The following is a 21,025-nucleotide window of genomic DNA, read 5'->3' as shown; positions in this document are numbered from 1 at the left end:
CTAGATGTTATCGGAGATCGGTTGAGGGTTTCTCCAGTATTATTACGTTGTTGACTGGACTGCTTAAGATGAGTATGGAATTTTTCTGGATAGATGCTTATGAGATCAGTTTCAGGAGTTGAATCGAGAAGCTGATAGCTACACTTGTCTTAGTGTTACTTTCTGGTGTAGACGGACTTGTACTCTACACAGATGTATTGTACCTGGAGGTTGGTGCAGTTTCGATGTAGCATGACCAGAGCAGTCTCATGTTAGTTTATCGAATTATCGTATGATGGGAATAAGATTCTTTGATTTTCGTAGGAGGTTAGGGGTGATCCTGAGTCACTTCTTATCCGGGAGGAGTTGTTATAGGAAAACACCTCGGTATGGATTTGTGATACATCCGGGTGACACCCGATGTATAGGGACTTAGAGCGTTTCTATTGGTTGAATGACATGAAAAAGACATCGCGGATTTTGTAGCTTGATGTCTAGTATGTCAGCAAGTGGAGGCTGAACCTCGGAGGTTAGTAAGATTATTTCAGTAGATTCGGATACTGGAATGGAGTTGAGCGCATGTTATGATGGATTTTGTTGTGAGATTACACAGGACATGGAGAGGATATGATGCTTTGGGGTAATCATTGTTGGGTTGGCGAATTTGCTCCCTAGCTATCGATTTGTAGGATGGATTTGTAAGATCGATTAGCTGTGTTATACCGTAGAGAGATCACCAGACTTTAGGGTATAGCTCAGAGTATTGTACCAGATGGAGATTTGTGAATCATATCATGGTTCCAGTAGTGTTTACAGTAGGCTACGAGTATTGAGCTTTATTGTGATATAGCTTTCCACCTTTGGACAGATGGATAGTTTGAGTGCCCTATACAGATGTTCGCTGATATGATGATAGCGGATTTCCGAGGTAGTTGATTTGTCCCGCAGTTGGCTAGGTAGAAGTGTGGGCGTAGCGGAAGCAGAGTGAGCTCATAACCCATAGAGTCATCTCTTACGAAGGGAGATTTGTTCTTGATACTTGGATGGAGCTGTATATGAGAATGTTGTAGGATTGTTACACTTAGATGTGGATCCCTGAGGTGAGCAGTAAATTTGGGGACCAAATTTTTATTAGTGGGGGAGAATGTAAAATACGGTACCCAAATAATATTTAAATAATAAGGTTATTGGACAAATAATCTTATTGGATTTTTCAGGAATTTTTAGGAATTTTCTGGGATTTAATCAGAGCTCGTGTGACATATTTTAAGGGGATCAAGTATTGGGTTTAGAGAAAGCCTCTTTGGAATATCCAAATATGGGAGTTGATTGAGAAATGTACTTAGGATTTAATTAAGTAAACCTAAGTATATAAAAATTATGGTTACTGTGCCCTAGCCTTCATCCGCCCGAACCTTTCCTCCTCTCCCTCATATGCGCCGAACACCGCCCGATTCATCTCCTCTCCCCAATTCCTCTTCGTCTCGTCTCAGCCCAACGCCGTCGACGTCGCCCTTCTCTCACTGGCTGCCACACCTGGGACCATGTTGCTGAGCGTTGGCGCGGGGATCCTTGCCGGGGACTCTCTCGCCGTCGCACACGGTTCCCCTCTTTCCCGTGCCTCCTGCTCCGTCGCCTCTTCTTGGTCTCTATCAAGCTGACTCGCTGATCTCTTCCCCCGATTCACTGCCGTTGGTGTGCTCCTCTCTTCCAGATCTGCCAACATTGCCTCCGACTAGAAGTGAGAAGTCGCTGCTGCCCTTTCTCCTTGCTCGCCGATGGGAGGAGGAGCTATGGGGTCACTTTGTCGCATCTGATTTCACCTCTTCAACCAAACCCTAGCCGTCGATTCACAACCAACCGAGCATACTGGAAATCTGTTGGAAGTCGCCGATTGGGTCCGATCTGTGCTCGACATAGCCATCACCCTAGCTTGAGCCCTAGCTTGATTGAGTTATAGTGGTCCTTGTACAAGATGATTCCGGCTTGATGCTGCCACCCTTGGGATAAGGTCAGTTCGATGATGTTGCAGCCAAGGCTATTGGGAGGGGTGACATGGTCGATTATTATGGGAGCCAACACCCTCTTCAATGCTGTGATCCACTACAGTTCGTTCACCAGAAGGGTCGCCACTGTCCCGACACTGATGTAAAGGTAAGGATTTGGTATGAGCTTAATCAGGTTCTCAATTTCTAGTTAGGAGATTGATTTATTAGGTTAGTTAACAATTGAATTGGATTTATATCAAATTTGGAATCAGTGGATACTGGATGAGATTTGATTTCATTTTTGTTGTAGTGTGGATAGTTGATGGATTGAGTTAGATGACTGTGATGATTGTTATGTAGGGTGTTGGATTTGGAAATCAGCACTTCCATCTTGCTCCGATCGCGATCCTTGGTAGCGAGCAATTCTTCAGTTGTGAATTAACAGAGAGGTCTCCAATTCGGGTAAGATGAGAAGGTAATTTTGTGTATTAACCATATTTGATTTTAGTTGTGAAATGGTTAGAGTGTCTTAGTTCTATTTAGTTGTGATTTATTGCTTGAGTGGATTTTTAGTTTGTGTGTGATTATCATGTGGATGATTTGTTATTGAGGTGAAGGTTTATGGTTGATTTAGAGGAGTATATGATTGTAATAAAATCATAAGATTGACATCATAATTAGTGATGATGGGTTAGATTATTCTATGTGATATGTGGACTGTGGTAGATCTTGGATTGATTGGTGGATAAAAGATGAATTTATCATCTTGTTAGATTGGATTATTAGGTGAAATTAAACGGGTTATCTAATTGAATTAGGATTGGGTTTTAGGTTTTAGCTAGTTGTTCTATATATATTTAGCTAAATATATTATGTGATCGCAGGACTTGGATTCGAGATATGCGTCTCGACGTGAGATTAATTATCACGATCGTCAGATAAAGGCGGGTATTTCTTGCTTTACCTCTTTAGTATTTTGATCCTAGTGCATGAGCTTTATGTTCAGATAGTTGCTATATCTATCTTGACTCCACTCTTATTTTACTTGCGCTTGATACTTCCACTCAATCTTTGAGCTACTCGTTTCTGTATCTATACAGTCTCTCGTTGTTATCGATGATATTTAGCAGATACTATAGTACTAGGTATTGGATACCAGATACCAGACATTAGATAATAGGTATTGGATATATGGACACATGATACCATGCTTACCTGCTTTGATTGCCTGTTTATTTACACACCTTGCTGAGCATGCTGGCTTCATGTAGCATACCTGTTTCTGTTTATATATATATGATGACTGTTGCATTGTTCGCATCATGTCATTGCATGCATTGCCGGCGACTTTGGCTCCCTTGTGGTTGAGACGGTCGTTGGCCTGGGCCACACGCTCGGCCACTCATGGGTAGTGGTAGCTGGAGCGTGCCGCTTGTCCTGTCGTGCCCCCCACTCGCACACTCATGGGTAGTGATAGCTGGAGTCGCGGGCAACAGGGACCCCCGTCGCAGACGTAGCTATTCAGCTACTATGCAACTGTCCCCTCGGCCACTCGAGAGTAGTGGTAGCTGGAGTGGTGTACAGTTTGTCATTGTCCCGGCCTCTCGTCCATACTGGGGTCATGGACTTGAGGGGTGGGCGGGAGTGACCATCCGTGCATACGCTGTTATTATTATTATACCTGCTGATACTGTTGTTTACTTATGCTGTTGTTGCTTATCTATGCTACTGTTACTAGCTTATGCTGTTGTTGTTTATTTATGTTGTTATGCTTACATAGGTTGAGATTTATACCTGTGATATGTGTTTAGACACTAGCTTACTGTTGACATGTATATACCTCACATGATACCATGTAGTTATGAGGAGTACTGTAGCAGGACTTTGCTACACTTTACCTTCTACTACTAGCCTAGGATATGGTTTCGGTATGGACACTTATTATGATATCACCGTAGTATCTGCTATTTCCATACGAGACTGTATACCTTTGTATCTCTAGTTTGTTTTACTATACTCATGCACTATCAGTCTATTACCCGCTGAGTCTTTATACTCACCACCCCGTATATTGGTAATTTCACCAGGTAGCAGGTAAAGGATTTATGGAGTCGCCTGGAGATCCTGTCCGCCAGTTCCACGTCACATTCGAGGACGACCTTACGATTTCGGTATTTCTTACGTTATTTGTATTTTGGGTTTTTGTACTTGTTTATGTATTTGTATTCTCTTGTATTTGGTTTGATATTATTGTGTCAAGCCGAGCCGGCTCGCAGTTAGTTGATTTGTGATTTCCGCTGTGTTGATTTAGTACAGCCGTGTGGGCTGATTCATATATTTATATAACTGCGTGGTTGTGTTTATTTCTGTTCCAGCCGAGTGGGCTGCTTATATAACTGCGTGGTTGTGTAGATATATTCCAGCTGTATGTGGCTGATGTATATTGTATGTATGTATGCCTCAGATTGTCATCCGTACAGGGGAGATGCTGCCGAAATTTTTTCGGTACGGTCTCCTTTGGGGGCGTGACACCTAATTCATCTCACAAAATTATAGGATTCCCTAATTGAAAACATAGATCGGGTAAGATGACTAAGGACCTAAATGAAATTAATTAAATTAATTAATTAAATTAAGTTAAATTAAATTAATCAATTAAAATTAAATTAAATTAATTAAATTAATTAAATCAATTAAGTTAACATGTTAAATTAAACTTAAATTTTTACTTAAAAATTTATTTTAAAAATTAAACTTAATTTTTTTAAAAAATTTATTTTGAAAAATAAAAATTAATTTTTATTTACTTAAAAATTATTTTAAAAAATTAAACTTAATTTTTTTTAACTTAAAAATTAAACTTAATTTATTTTTAACTTAAAAATTATTTTAAAAATTAAACTTAATTTTTTAAAATTATTTTAAAAATTAAGCTTATTCTTTTTTAATTTAAAAATTATTTTAAAAAATGAAACTTAAAATTTTTTTTTAACTTAAAAATTATTTTAAAAATTAAACTTAAATTTTTTTTATTTAAAAATTAATTTAAACATTAAACTTAATTTTTTTTAAAAAATTACTTTAAATTAAACTTAATTTACTTTTAACTTAAAAATTATTTTAAAAATTAAACTTAATTTTTTTTAACTTAAAAATTATTTTAAAAAGTCAAACTTAATTTTTTTAACTTAAAAATTATTTTAAAAATTAAACTTAATTTTTTTAACATAAAAATTACTTTACAAATTAAACTTATTTTTTTTAACTTAAAAATTTATTTTAAAAATAAACTTTTTTTAAAACTTAAAAATTATTTTTTCACTTTGAAATTAAAATTAAAAAAAAAAACTGGCGTCAAAAACCAGGGGCGGGCGCCCCTGGTATACAGACCCGGGGCGCTCGGAAGGGACTCCAGGCGCCCCGCCCCACTTGACCCCGGGCGCTCGGAATAGGTTCGGGCGCCCGGAGCCCTCTATATATAGGGGGCAGGGGCGCCCCCTCCTCTCGCACCACAAATTTCTCACTTTCGTCAAGGCTCCTTCCGAGCTTTATTACGAGACTGAGCAAAATTAAATTTTACTTCGTTCTGCGGTTAATACGCTGTGCAAATCAACCGGGGTCGTCATTTCCAAATATATTCTGCGATGGCTCCTCGGTAAAATTCTTGTTCTCTGTTTAAATCTTTTTTGAAAGCTGTTGCATGTTTGCTTTTTAATTAGTATACTTTTGCTTCATAATTTAGGAAACGTTCTAAATCTAGTGTTGGGCCCTCCACTGCTAGGATTAAGTTTGAGTCGACCATTTATATGGCCATTAGGACTAAATGTGTAGATAGAGCGTTCTTTTTACGTTCATGCGTTCCAGTTATAGAGGTTATAAACCACTATAACTTGCGGAACCTTGTTGACTGTACTAGTCCAGTAAACATAGGTTTGTGTGCTGAATTTTATAACAACCTAGTAAAAGTAGGCGACCTTACCTATACTACTAGAGCAGCTAGCACTGATATCACACTATCCCCTACTACCATCTGGGACTTTTTGGAGTTACGCCCATCTACCTCTCTCTTTCAGTGCTATCCTCCCAGGGATCTACCATTTGGAGATCCCTACTCGCATATTACTCTTGATACGATTTATTCGTATTTTTTTGGGGGCGAGCGAGTACCCACTGTGACCCAGTTTAGGTCAGTTGCCCTTCGAGTCCAGGACTACGCCCTTTATAGGGTCTTAGTCTTTTGCATTCTACCACGAGCACTCGCGACATCGCGGTGATGCACCCATTCCACTCTTTTCTTCTCTATGCCCTGTGTCATAGGTTGACATCAGCCTACATATCTTTTCCACCATTATATACTCTGCCGGATACGTGACTAGTGGACGAGTTCATATGCCTTACTGTCATATTCTGACAGCATATATGTCCTCTTTGGACATTGATGTCACCAGAGGTGACATCCGCCTTATGACCGAGTTTGACGTTATAGGAGCTAGGAACTTTTCCCTAGCTGGTGTCCATATAGATGATGAGGGTATCATATCTTGGCAGAGGGGGGCACAACACCAGCCCGACCCAGATGCCCAGCCGGAGGAGGCAGAGCAGGATGAGTTTTTTCTCGCACTGTTTCCTTACGAGGCCGCTCCTGCCCCACCACCAGCTCGAGCACCACGTCCCGCTCCTCGCACTCTAGCCGATCGAGTATCCAGTCTAGAGAGAGCTATGTCGAGCCTCTAGCAAGAGTCCTCCGAGTTTCACCGAGACATACGGCGAGAGGTCTCCGACCTATGACGAGAGGTGCGACAGGAGGTCTCCGATCTACGACGAGATGTGCGACAGGAGATCTCGGACCTGCGACGAGACCTACGAGAGGATGTCCGAACCCGACATACTAAGCTATTGGCATTACTTCGTTCCTTGGGTTCCGGACCACCTCCTTCATCATCTCAGTAATTGTGATTGTTATATAGTTCTGTTATGACTCGATTACAGCTCTTGTAGTACATCGTGATATACTGATTATCATTTCAGATTTGATTGATTCTGCTCTATTTAGTAGATTAGGATCATTAAAATTTAAACTGCTTGCAAAATAATTGTTTTAAATCCTAGGTTAAAATTGTTTTATTTTTCAAAACTTTCCTACTTGTAGAATTTCAAAAAGATTTTTAGCCTTAGACTAGGTCAATCCCTTAGAAATCATGCTCCCCTAGGACTAGTACTTGAGCACCTCACCAACACCCTAGGTTTACCTTGCTTGTGATTGACAAACATAGAAAGGGGTGAGATGCATAGGCAGATTGCCTGGACTTAAGATGCTTATATCAGTGCATCGACATAAGTCTGGGCGTTAAATACAAAACAGACATTGATCAAGTTAAGTTATTCAGTTTAGTCAAACACTAACTGATTACAATGGACTTAACTTGACTAACCAAGTGAAAGCTGTTATCGTCTGATAGTTAGCAAGTACCTAATTGGTTAGACAACTATTTTGAATGTCAGGCTTAGGGGGAGGATTAAATCATCTTAGCACCAAAATTATTTTCTTAGCTTTAAAAATAATAATATCTTCTCTTAAAATTCCTTTTAAAAAATCTATTCTCTGGAAATCTAATTTGAAATATATATTTGTGAAAACTAGTTTTTATAAAACTAAGCTTTTAAATTGGACTTTATAAACTAAGTTTTTTAAAAAAATTGAATATTTTGTAAACTTAGTCTTAGTTAGTTTTGAAAAGTAGATTTCTCAAACTTCATTTTGAAATTTTGAAAACTCATTGTTTCAAAAGTGAAACTTATTTTGAAAATTTAAACCTTGATTTTGAAATTTTGGTTTGGAAAACTCAGGTTTGAAAAGCGTTTCAAAGTTGAAACTTATTTTAAAAAAATCTACACCTTGATCTTGAAACTTTGATTTTGAAAACTCATGTTTGTAAAACATTCCAAGTTAAAACTTATTTTGAAAATTAGCTTTTAAAAACCTTCTCTTTACTCAAAAAAAACTAAGTTATGTTGCTAAATTAGTTATTTTTCTAAACTTAGTTATGTTACAAAAGTTAAATTACTATGTGGTGAAATTTAAACTCCCCTAAGTTGACTTGACATCATTTCTTACAATTTTTACTTTGTCTGCACTCTGTTGCTTACTTGACTTATGTCCTTATTTGATGAATGCCAAAGGGGGAGGGATAGGTGGTTAAGTTAGAGCAACAAATTGTCAAATTAAAAAAATTAACTTAAACCTAAAAAATCATGCTTGGTTTTTGCATATATTTTCACTAACTTAACCAGGTTGTCATTCCATCAAAAAGGGGGAGATTGTTGGTGCGGTTAGGACTAATGGTCTAACTTAGATTTTGATGAATGACAAATTAGGTTAAGTTAGGTTTGTCATTATCTAACACTCTGACCGAGTGTGCAGGCGAAGTCCAGACAGGTCGATGGGCTGACCGGATGTCTGGCACGAAGTCCAAAAGGGTCGACTGGCTGATCGTACGCTTGGCACGAAGTCCAACTGGGTCGACGGGCTGACCGGACATTTGGCACGAAGTCTATGCAGGTCGACGGGCTGACCGGACGCTTGGCACGAAGTCCAGCTAGGTCGACGGGCTGACCGAATAGCTGGCGAGAAGTCTAGACGGGTTGAAGGGCTGACCGAACGTCTAGCGGGTAAGTAAAGGTAAGTCACTGGAGGGGAGTGACTGTGAGGACACGTTCCCAGGAAGGGAACATTAGGCGTAGATCCGGCTTAGATCCATTTCGGATATCTAAGTCGAGATCGTGACTAGATTTCGGTCTCGGAAAGACGGAATCTAAGTCATACTCTTTATGTTGAATTTATAAACTGTGCTAACACTTTGTTTTGCAGGAAATTCATTATATTTGCCTCGGACTAACCTTGTCTTGTAGGAGAAGGACTTTTTCTGGAGAATGGTGGTCCGGGCACCCGAAAGGGATCCGGGTGCCAGGAGGCAAATGTTATCCAAGACACGATGTCGACACGTGGAGCTCGCTGGCTGGGACTACCACGTCACACCAGGGCGCTCGGAAGGGATCCTGGGCACCCCGAGCCTCCTATATAAGGAGGGTCAAAGGCGGAGCTCAAAACAACAACTCTGAATTGACGATCTGCTCTCCTGTGCTCTTGCGACGCTGCGATCTCCGACAAGTTTTTTTTTTGGTCTCATTTCTGTTTATTGTCGATTTTTATTTTACTATATAATTCCTGTACTGCATTTGTAAACACCCTTTTCGAATTATTAGTATTTGCCCATCGAAAGCACCCTTGTGTGCGGGCCTTGGAGTAGGTGTCGCCAAAGGCTCCGAACCAAGTAAATCCTTGTGTTCTCTTTGGTTTATTCTTTCTTTTCCGCTGCGTTTACTCGACGAATTTTCATAATCGATATTCACCCCCCCTCTATCGAACGATCACGGTCTAACAACCTTCTCTCGTGTACTGCTAACAAGACGCCCCAGAAATGCTGTTGCAAGTACCCGACAACTCGAAGCTTCGTTTTCTTCATCTCTAGTTGTCGGTATAAGTTTTCGTTTCAGTACATTTAATTGTAAACACTTATTATACTCTTATCGATTTTATAGTTGTTCCCACCGAAAAGCGATCAACGATCGCGGACCTTGGAGTAGGAGTCACCCTAGGCTCCAAACAAAGTAAACCCTTGGTGTCTTTGTGTGTGGTTGTTATTTTATTCCGCTGCTTACTCGTCAAGTTTTTCGAATCTGAAACGCGTGAAAGCCACGAGCGCTGTTCATCCCCCCTCTAGCGTGATCTCGATCCAACAATTGGTATCAGAGTGGGGTAGCTTTGATTTAGGTGCAACCACTAATCAAGCATTCTTTTCGTGGTACTTTTTAGTTTTTGGAGTCGATTAGAATTAGCATAATTGCTACATTCTGATCTAGTTCTTTTCGTGATCGTATTCTTTTCTCGAAGTTGGTGCAACACCACCCGAGAACTCAATTTATTCTTATTTCCATACCACACTACTAATCCAGGATCAAGTCCTGAGACATCCTTTTTTTTTTATTGTGCATATTCTCTAAATGACCCAACAAGAAGGTTACAACACTGTTCATCCCCCGCTCTTCACCGGAGAAGACTTCGGTTACTGGAAGGGCAGAATGGAGAATTTCCTGAAGATTCAGTTCAAGATGTGGATGATCGTCAAGACTGGGTTTGAACTATCGACTGACGGAGACGACAAACCAATACCCTGCGAAGACTGGGATCCAGCATTAATCAAGAAGGTGGAAGCAAATGCCAGAGCAACTTGCACCCTCCAGTGTGGACTAACAAAGGAGGAACTCAACCGCGTCGGCCCTTTTTCCAGCTCCATGGAGTTGTGGGAGAAGCTGATCGAAATTCATGAAGGAACATTCGACACAAAGATGAGTAAAAGGGACTTAATATTTAATAAGTTATATAATATTAAATTACAGGAAGGTGAGACGACTACCCAACTCCATGCTTGGATACAAGATCTACTCAACGGGCTACATGCGATCGGGCAAAAGGTAGACAACAGGGATGTAATAAGGTATTCCTTAAACGCCTTTCCGAGGAATACTATGTGGGCATCCATGGTAGATGCCTACAAGGTCTCTAAGGACCTTTCTGTTATTAAATTAGATGAATTGTTTGCTGAGTTTGAACTTCATGAACAGAGTAACTCACGTCTGGCCGAGAAAGGTTTGGCTTTGATTGCAGGTACAGGAAAAACACGCGAGTCAAAATCAAAGCATAGAACCAACCGGAGTCAGAAGAAGAACATGATTCAGACAACGACGACAACGAACTCACTGTCGAACTCGTCAACCTGGTGAAGAAGCTCTATAAGAAAAAAAAAGGCTTCAACAAGAAGGACCTCAAAAAGGCAATTCAATCCAAGGAGGCCCAAGCAAAGGTAAAGTTCGAGGTGACATGCTACGGGTGCAATCATAAGGGGCACATCAAGGAGAACTGCCCGAACTAGAAGGATATGAAGAAACCAAGAAGAAAGAAGGCCCTGAAGGCGACTTGGGACGAGTCTTCTTCCGAGGAATCCAACGACGAAGAACTCGAGCATGCAAGCTTTCTTGTGTTGACGGCCTGGGACTACACCAATGAATCTAGAAGCGAGGACGAATCGGAAGCTGAGTACGAGAGAAGCCACGGATCCGTATCCGTTTCCAAAAGGCCAAACCCCTCTGTAAGTAAATGTCGTTTATACAATTTAATTAATTATTTAATGCGTAAAGTATCTAAGTCCAATGTTCGGATCAAGTCACTTCTAAAGGAGGTAACATCCCTTAAAGAAGTGACTAATACCGAATCCTTGACTGACCCAGTTCAAATTGGAACCTCAACTCAAGTCCAAAAATTCGAGGAAGAGAATTCCAGCTTGAAAAGTCAAGTCAAGGATTTGAAAATTGCATTGGAACGGTTTACACTGGGTTCCAAGAATCTTGACTTGATTCTTGGAAAACAGAAAGCCGTTTACAATCGATCCGGACTAGGATTTAAAGCAAAAAGGAAATTTTGATCTTATTTATCTTTAGTGAACATACCGAATAGTAAAATAGTCCAAGCATGGGTACCTAAGTCCAACTTAGTTAATCAAGTTGGACTTGGTCAATATTGGGTCCACAAGGATCAAGTACATTACCTTGATAGACCATATCGAGGCTATGATCCAAGGGGAGCAAATAGAAAAAATCATCTTAATAAATAAAAGTTAAAATAATATAATTAACCATTAAAGGAATATAACTAAAAATTTAAAACTTAAATCTAATTTATAAATTAAATAAACAAAAAATTTTAAACAAACAATCAATAATGTAGGGGGAGGCTCCAGAATAACTGACACCTCCAAAAATAATCTACCCGACAGGATAACCAAAGATAACCTACCCGGTAGGGTAATTAGGATTAGAAGGGACAATAGTTTAACTTGACCTATGGTATTGGTGAAGTTTTAGATGATAGTACGTTAAGGAAACTTAGTCTATGCATGTCTAGGAAGATATGGCTTCGACTTGGTGCATTTGACAAAGTGAAACTGACAGAAGCTACCCCTTTGGGATCCTAACTAGTTAGACCAAGATTTTGTACTAAGTTCAGTATATAGGACTATTTGGAAAACCTCGAAGGCATGGTTACTCTAATGATGTCTGTTAGGACCGATGATCGCGGCTAGAGAGGGGGGGTGTGAATAGCCGCCCCAAATTCTTCATTTCTTTCTACAAATCAAGTTAGCGCAGCGAAAATAAAATGAATAGAAACGAAAGCGGAGAATAGCAAACCTCAAACTCGTCGATGTAACGAGGTTCGAAGATGAAACTCCTACTCCTCGGCGTGTCCGTAAGGTGGACGAATCCGATCAATCCGTCGGTGGATGAGACCCCGGAGAACCGGCTAATGTAACACTCCTTCTGGGTGGAGAAACCTCGCCACAATGTTTTGTAAAAGCAATACAGGAGTAGAAAGCAGCAAGAAGCAAAATACAATACAAATGTATGAAACACCTTCGCTTGCTTGCCTTCTCTTCGACTGGATCCAACCACAACAGCAACAGCAACTGATCAGTTGGTCCCAGCCGAGTGGAAGCTCACAAAAAGCTTTAGGAACGAAAAGCTCAGCAAAGCTCGCAGAAGAACTTGCAGCAGCAAGAAGAAGAGGCAGGAACAAGAAGAATCAGAAGCTTCGGACTAGAAGAAGAAGAATTTCTGTAGAAGCCCTCGATCTCTTTTATATGGCCTGAACCTGCAACTGCACCTGCAAAGCAGACAGCGAAGAAGACGGAGATAGCCGTTGAATCTCAACGGATATACCTGGACCGATCAGGACATATCCTGATCGGTCCAGGAAGACCCTAATCGGTCTTGGGGACCGATCAGGCTAAGCCTGGACCGATCAGGCTATGTGCTGATCGGTCCAGGAGGAGTCTGATCGGTCCCTGGACCGATCAGCCTTTCTCCTTCTTCTCTTCTGTTTGCTTCCTGATCGGTCTTCAGACCGATCAGATAATCCACAGAACCATTCTGTTTGGTTACTGATCGGTCACCAGACCGATCAGCCCTATCACTGGATCGGTCCCCAGATCGATCCAGAGCTTGGTTTTTCCCAATACCAAGTCCCAAGTCTCCCACATAAACATCTGGTCAACCTTGACCTGTTGGTACATCATGCTTAGCATCCGGTCACTCCCTTGACCTAACTGACCTTCTTAACACCAGATGTCCGATCATCCTTGATCAATCTGGATTTTTCCTTGCCCGGCTTCACTCACCAGGACTTTTCAACTGCCTGGCTTCACTCACCAGGACTTTCACCAACTGCCTGGCTTCACTCACTAGGACTTTCACTTTCACCTAGCTTTACTTACTAGGGTTTTCACCTGGCTTCACTCACCAGGATTTCCAATCTGCCTGCCAGGTCTAGAGAACGAGCTACCGAGCCCTCTCTGACCTAGTCCGGAGAACGAGCTACCGAGCCCTCTCCGACTTCGTCCGGTCCAGAGAACGAGCTACCAAGCCCTCTCTGACCTAGTCCGGAGAACAAACTACCGAGCTCTCTCCGACTTCGTCCGGTCTAGAGAACGAGCTACCGAGCCCTCTCTGACCTAGTCCGGAGAACGAGCTACCGAGCCCTCTCCGACTTCGTCAGGTCCAGAGAACGAGCTACCGAGCCCTCTCTGACTTAGTCCAGAGAACGAGCTACCGAGCCCTCTCCGACTTCGTCCGGTCCAGAGAACGAGCTACCGAGCCCTCTCCGACTTCCACATGCCAAGTTCCCATACTTTGACTTTTCCCATGCCAAGCTCCCTGCTTGGACTTTTCACCATGCCAAACTCCCTGCTTGGACTTTTCCCATGCCAAGCTCCCTGCTTGGACTTTTCAGTGCCAAGTCAACTCACCTTGGGTCAACCAGGTCAACTTTGACCAAGGGTTGCACCCACAACCTCCCAAGTTTCTGTTCTTGTCAAACATCAAGATACAACTTGAGTCAGGTCAACTCGAGTCAGATCAACCAGGTCAACCTTGACCTAAGGTTGCACCAACAATCTCCCATCAAAATACAACTCTTCTGTTCTTGTCAAACATCAAAATACAACTCGAGTCAGGTCAACTCGAGTCGGGTCAACTAGGTCAACCTTGACCTAAGGTTGCACCAACAATGTCTAGGTGACTCACCATAGCCCAGAAGTTTATCCAAAGAATGTCTGTTTGTTGAGCCTAAAGCTAAACCTGAATCTAACACAAAGTTAAACCAAATCCTATAATCGAACCTAATTCGTCTAACAAAATTATAAGATTCCCTAATTTAAAATTTAGATCGGGTGAGATGACTAAGAATAAAAAAATTAACTAATTAAAATCAAATAATTAAATTAATTAAAAGTAAATTAATTAAAATCAAATTAAATTAAACTTATTTAAAAATTCTTTTAAAAACTTATTTAAAATTCTTTAAAAAAAACTTATTTAAAAATTCTTTTAAAAACTTATTTAAAAATTCTTTTAAAAAAAACTTATGTAAACATTCTTTTAAAAACTTATTTAAAAATTCTTTTAAGAAAAATTATTTAAAAATTCTTTTAAAACTTATTTAAATTTTTTTTTAAAAAACTTATTTAAAAATCTTTTAAAAACTTATTTAAAAATTCTTTTAAAAACTTATTTAAAAATTCTTTTAAAAAAACTTATTGAAAAATTCTTTTAAAACTTATTTAATTTTTTTTAAAAAACTTATTTAAAAATTCTTTTAAAAACTTATTTAAAAATATTTTAAAAAATTATTTAAAAATCTTTTAAAAACTTATTTAAAATTGTTTTAAAAACTTATTTCAAAATCTTTTTTTTTAAAAAAAACTTATTAATAAAAAATTTTCTATAAATAAATAAATAAAATTAAAAACTTTGCTAATCCCTCTAAAGGCGCCGAACAAAGGTGCTTTTGCTATGGCAGAGGCGCCCTCCAGGATTGGCGGGAAAATTCCTGCTAAAAACCACTGAGGCGCCTTGGACCGAGTCCAAGGCGCCCTGAATGCAACATTGGAGGCTCCTTCAAAGAGCTTGAAGGCGCCTTCAATACCAAAATATGCAAACAGAGAGTTCGCTGCAATTCGATTTCTCGCCCAAAACCGACGATCCAAGGCGCCTTCAACCCCGATTTTCTACCTTCTACCTCCATTAACACCTCAGAATGCCTCCTAGGTATAATATTAACCTATCTATTGTTCGTATATATCACTTTTGTCTATTTCGTTTCTATATGAATTGCTTGAATTACAATAGGAAACGCCGAAACATTGATCCTTCTCCCACTAGCATACTTTCCACCGATCCTAGGTTCCTCTCAGAGCGGCATAGGATTGAGTTCACTAGACATAAGTTTACCACTATTAAACCTTGGTACTTGAATAGGGCATTTTTGCTCAGTTTTGTCAGCCTATCGTCCAGATGATAGAGCACTATCAACTTAGTAAACTGATTTATTGCAGTCATGCAGTAAATCAGGACCTATGTGCTCAGTTCTTCAACAACCTCGAGAAGGTTGACGATTTGACCTACTCCACCAGAGTTGGTGGACAAGATATCCAGTTTACCCCTTCTTTGATTTGCACTAGTCTAGAGCTTAGATCATCTGCATGTCCCTTTTTGTGTTACCCGTCTAGGGATTTGCCATTTGATGACCCCTATTCCCACATCACATTAGACACCATCTACATGTATTTCTTTGGGGAGGAGAGACCAGAGGTCCTGACTGAGTTCAGGTCACTCTCCCTTAGGATTCAGGACTATATTATGTATAGAGTCCTAACAGCATGTATTTTGCCTATCACATCTCGGGATGTCCCGAAGATGCGACCTTCACATTCCTTTTTCTTGTATGTTTTATGTCAGCGCTTAGACATAGATATAGCATTACATATGTTCCATAACATCGTTCATGCATCCAGTCTAGTCACGTCCCTTGAGATCCACACTACAACAAAAACTGCAAACGACAACACCCCTACGACAACGGTTTTAAGAGAAAGCGTTGCGTATTTGCTCAAAGACAACGGTTTTTGCCAAAACCTTTGTCTTTGAACTCCCCATTAAATATAAAAGACAACGGTTTTAGCAAAACTGTTGTCATTGAGCGACTTTTTTTTAAAACGATAACACTTTTTACAACGGTTTTATAAACCGTTGTCTTTGTCCATATTTTTAGCGGCTACGACAACAGTTTTGAAAAAACCGTTGTAATTGAATTTGGTCATTTCCCCCCTTCGCTGTTTTCTTTTCAGCGCCGTGTTTTCGCGTTCCCAAACCTAAGCCGCCATTTATCTTTCCCTCTCCTCATACGACGTTGTGCTCCTTCTCGTTTCCTGGTGAGCGGCGGCGTTCTCCAATGGGCTACTGAAGATCCAGACGCACGGGAGGGAGAAACCGGAGAACGGGATTTGCCACGACGACAGCGCACCGGCGGTGAAGGCGAAGACCATCGATGAACTGCACTCCCTGCAGAAGAAGAGGTCGGCGCTGACCACCCCCATCAAGGACGGCGCGCAGCAGGGCAACGTTGCCTTCACCACCATCTCAGAGGAGGAGCGCCAGAAACTCCAGCTCCAATCCATCAGGTCAATATTTAATCTCCATCTTCTTGAGAACAAGAAGGTGGAATCCAATCTTTCTCCTGCGTTTCTTGTAATGAAATCGTGCTGTGTGCAGTGATTCATTGGCGTCGCTGACGAGGGAGACAGGGCCGAAGGTGGTGAGGGGCGATCCGGCCAGGAAGGCGGAGGCGACCAAGGTCGCCGCCGAGCACCACCACTACTTGACACCGACCATCAGCGTTAGCGACAGTGCCCTCAAGTTTACCCATGTCCTCTACAACCTCTCCCCGCCTGATATCTGCTCTCATCTCCTATTCATCACTCAAATCATCACATTTCATTCTCATTGAAAGAATCACGAATTCCTTGTAGAACTCTACGAGCAAGCCATAAAACATGAACATGGATCATTCATAACATCGACTGGAGCCTTGGCTACCTTATCCGGCACGAAGACTGGCCGTTCGCCGAGGGACAAGCGCGTCGTCAAGGATGAAACCACTGCCAATGAGCTTTGGTGGGGAAAGTAAGTCCACACAACTAATTCATGATCCTTCCATTGATGGTTCCTTCTCAAAATGTATGTGCACTATTCATGCAAAGGCTCACCGAACATAGAGATGGATGAGCACACCTTCTTGGTGAACAGGGAGAGGGTTGTCGATTACCTCAACTCTTTGGATAAGGTACACATGCACATCAAGTGTTTGATGTAATTCCTCATAGATCCTAATATGCCATCTGAATGATACAAGGTATTTGTGAATGACCAATTCCTCAACTGGGATCCCGAGCATCGAATCAAAGTTCAAATTGTCTCTGCAAGGGCCTATCATTCCCTGTTCATGCACAACATATAAGTGAAAAATACTACTAATAAGAATGCTAAAGATTCTCTTCAATTCTACAGTTCAACAGTTATCCAGATAAGTCATCTTTGCGTTGGTTTTGTTGATCTCTAGTAGTGAATCATAGTTGTGTTAGTAGCAGGCTGGATCATACATATGCATATATTAGTGTTAGTGAGCTAACTAGCTCCTCTTTCTCTCCTTAATGCCAAGGGAAAACATGTAAACTAGAAGAAGAAAAACTCTCTTTTGCATGAAATAATTGGAAGGATCGCAGGTGCATCCGTCCTACGCCTGAAGAACTGGAGGATTTCAGTACTCCGGACTTCACAATTTACAATGCTAGACAATTTCCATGTAATCGATACACACACTACATGACTACCTCCACCAGCATTGATCTTAATCTTGATAGGAAAGAAATGGTCATCATTGGCACACAGTATGCCGGGGAGATGAAGAAGGGTTTGTTCGGTGTGATGCACTATCTAATGCCTAAAAGAAACATTCTCTCCCTGCACTCTAGCAACAATATGGGCAAAGATGGTGATGTTGCCCTCTTCTTTGGACTATCAGGTAAGTGTTGGTCGGACGAGATTCGGGTGCATCACCTGCCCATTGATGGATTGCCGAAGTCATAGATTTAGGTGAATCTTTCATCTGACTGAATACGTCATGGGCAATTGCATTTTCTGCCGATTTGTGACAACTCTCCTAGAATTGTTCTGACTGCAGGAAAATATAAAAAAGTTTTGTAGATGCTTCATGGTTTCTCATGCAGCTGTGAGAGCCCTTCATTTTGGTTAGAAGTTGAGCCATTCAGATTTGACTCTTGCATTACTGCACATTTGTTTTTTTGTTCTCATATGATATCTTGCAAGGAAAAGAAAAGGAAAATATGAGTGAGGTTAGATAGGAGGATATTGAAAGGCATGGTACACTCCTAGTCCTACAATTGGGCAACCTACTTATCCAAGCAAACAAAGAAACAAGTTTGGGATGAGAGGAAAAAAAGGTAGATAGGAAAGGTAAGATGCTCCCGACTCGTTCAGTGAGTTCAAGCTGCGGTTTTCGGGTTGTTGAATTGGTTGGTTGGTCCGGTTCACAACAACTTTGGTATGCACAATCTTGGGAACAAAAGAATCAGTCTTTAAGCTTGTGACTTGCTAAACATGTTTTTGCGTTCTCTTTATTTATTTATTTTCCTTGAGTTATTGCAATGCTGCTTTGAAACAGTTCAAATTTGCCTTCCTGGAGAATGTCTTTAATGACTTGCTCTTTGGATCTCCAAGCTGATTAACTTGTTTGCATCCACTAATCAACCTCGGTTTTTTTTAACTTTCAAAATGATCTCAATTATAAAAACAGGATTTTTCTTTAATTTGTCTTTTCCTCAGATGGAGTTAAATGAGTACAATGGCATGAGAAAGGTTCCGACTCTTCAGAGCATCTAAACTGACACAAAGTGTGCGCAGTGGAGTCCAAGTTGTATTGGGAGGCATGCCCGCCCTTTGAGCCAAGTGTTCCCTCACCACCTCCATGAGCTCTAACTCAAGCCACTTGGCTCCATCTGACAGCAGCACTCTTTAACCATGGTTAAGAGTTGAACAAATCCATCCATTTATGAGTTGTCACTGTAAATCCATGGTCAAGCAGAAACCACCCCCCTTCCTCTCCTATATATGCACTCACAAACATCCTCCTTCAATTATTTCACTTATACTTTTGTGATGGGTCTATTTATTGCAGATCAATTTGCAGCTCCTGGAAACTTGTTACTTTCAAAATGAAAAAGCATATTGTGCCTACCAGGTCTCAAAGGTAATGCAGTCTGGAAAATGACACAGAAAATTGCATGAATATTTTGTTTCAAGATGTTAATGGATGTAATGCACTTTGCATGGATTCTATTGATCTTGGATGATAGTTCACTTAAATAATGTTAGCTGCATGCAGTGCTAATTATTTAATAAACTATGCTAAGCTAGGTATCACTGCTCCTAGTAGATTCCATGTACTGTTATTCTCTAATAAACACCTCTTTTTGTTTCCTTCATTTGGTTTGTTTTTGCCTTCTATGCACTACAAATTGGTTAATTACATTCTCCTTTTGGAATTCTAGAATTTGATAAGTTTTGTTAAATTTTCTCTTGCAAGTCGGGCAATTCGTGAGGCTTGAGTTTTTTTGATGCAAGAAGTGAGCTTTGTTAGGATGTAGCTTGCCTTGCTAATTTGTAAATTAAAAGCCATATGGAGAACATCAAATGGAAAACATGTGATTTAATGTATATGGAGAGTAATGGAAAACATGTGTATTTTGATGAGTAACAACTCATTTTGTATATTTTTGTATATGTGGCTACAAGATGAATTATATATGGATGTTTATTTTTGATTTAATGTAGTAAATATTTAGTTTTGTATTGGTGGTTTGCTTAGTAAAATAAGATTAGTTGTTTGGTATTAATGAACATTAAAGACAACAGTTAAAAATGTTGTAAAAACTAGGTAAACCACAACGAAATTTTTTTTGTAAAAAGTGATAAAAGACAACGGTTTTATCCGTTGTAAAATATATTAAAACTGTTGTAAAAAAAATAAAACGTGTCAAATATTATCTACCACAACAGTTTATATCTGTTGTAAAAAATATCTACAACAACAGTTTATTTCTGTTAAAATTATCTACCATAACGGTTTTAAAACGTTGTCGTATCCTTCGTAGCCAAATTTTGGGCATATAAACAACAACGGATAAAAACCGTTGTCAAATGTCTACAAAGACAACAGATTCAAAACCGTTGTCGTAGGGAAATACATTCTACAACACCCTCAGTTACAACGGTTTTTTGACCCTACGACAACGGATAATATCCGTTGTCGTTTGCAGTTTTTGTTGTAGTGCCACATGCCTTACTGTCACATCTTGACATCTATTTTCTTGACCCTTGGGATTGATACCACCCAGGGGACAGTTGTCCCTCTAGGACATTATGATGAGTTCAGTCAGTGTAATCTCATATTAGCCCACATAGACATCACCGCTGAGGGGATCCTAGCTTGGAAAGGTAGACCACAGCCAGCCGCTGCTCCGATAGGGCCCGAGGCAGACGACGAGTTTATTGCCTTCTTTGCTCCAGCCGAGGGAGAGGACTGGTTAGAGTTTACAGCCGAGGATATTCATGGATAACACTCCACTTCGGCAAGGCCCTCGACCTTGACACGACCATCCACCTCCTTGTCGATCGAGGACCGACTTACACGTCTCGAGATTCACTCCGCACAGACACGACGGCTTATTCTGGATGAATTTTGCATGATTCATGTAGAGATAGCCTCCGGATTTTATTCTCTTAGTCAGGGACAGCCTGCACCCGAGCAGCCTCTTGCACCACCTCCAGCTGACGACCCTCTAGCTGATGCTCCTACTCATTGATGCTATCTTTTCATGCATTGTACTTTAGACCTTGGACACAGACACTTTCATCTGCTATTCTATCATTACCTAGTTAAACTTTTGCCTATTAGAATTTAGTTACTCAACCTATTTTTCTACTTACTAGTTTTTGTTATATTGCTTAGTTCTGCAAAAATTAGACTTTTGCTT

At 40.4% G+C, this 21,025-nt stretch overlaps 1 pseudogene; it reads left to right on the top strand.

The window, feature by feature from the left end:
* The first annotated feature begins 813 nt into the window (after positions 1–813).
* LOC122029036 lies at positions 814–18,059 on the top strand (annotated as a pseudogene).
* Positions 18,060–21,025: the final 2,966 nt, after the last annotated feature.

This window comes from Zingiber officinale, chromosome 10B (genome assembly GCF_018446385.1).
Source record: "Zingiber officinale cultivar Zhangliang chromosome 10B, Zo_v1.1, whole genome shotgun sequence".
NCBI classification, from domain to species: Eukaryota; Viridiplantae; Streptophyta; class Magnoliopsida; order Zingiberales; family Zingiberaceae; genus Zingiber; species Zingiber officinale.
Note: the sequence above shows the minus strand (reverse complement) of the source record. Positions and strands in the feature narration are given on the sequence as shown.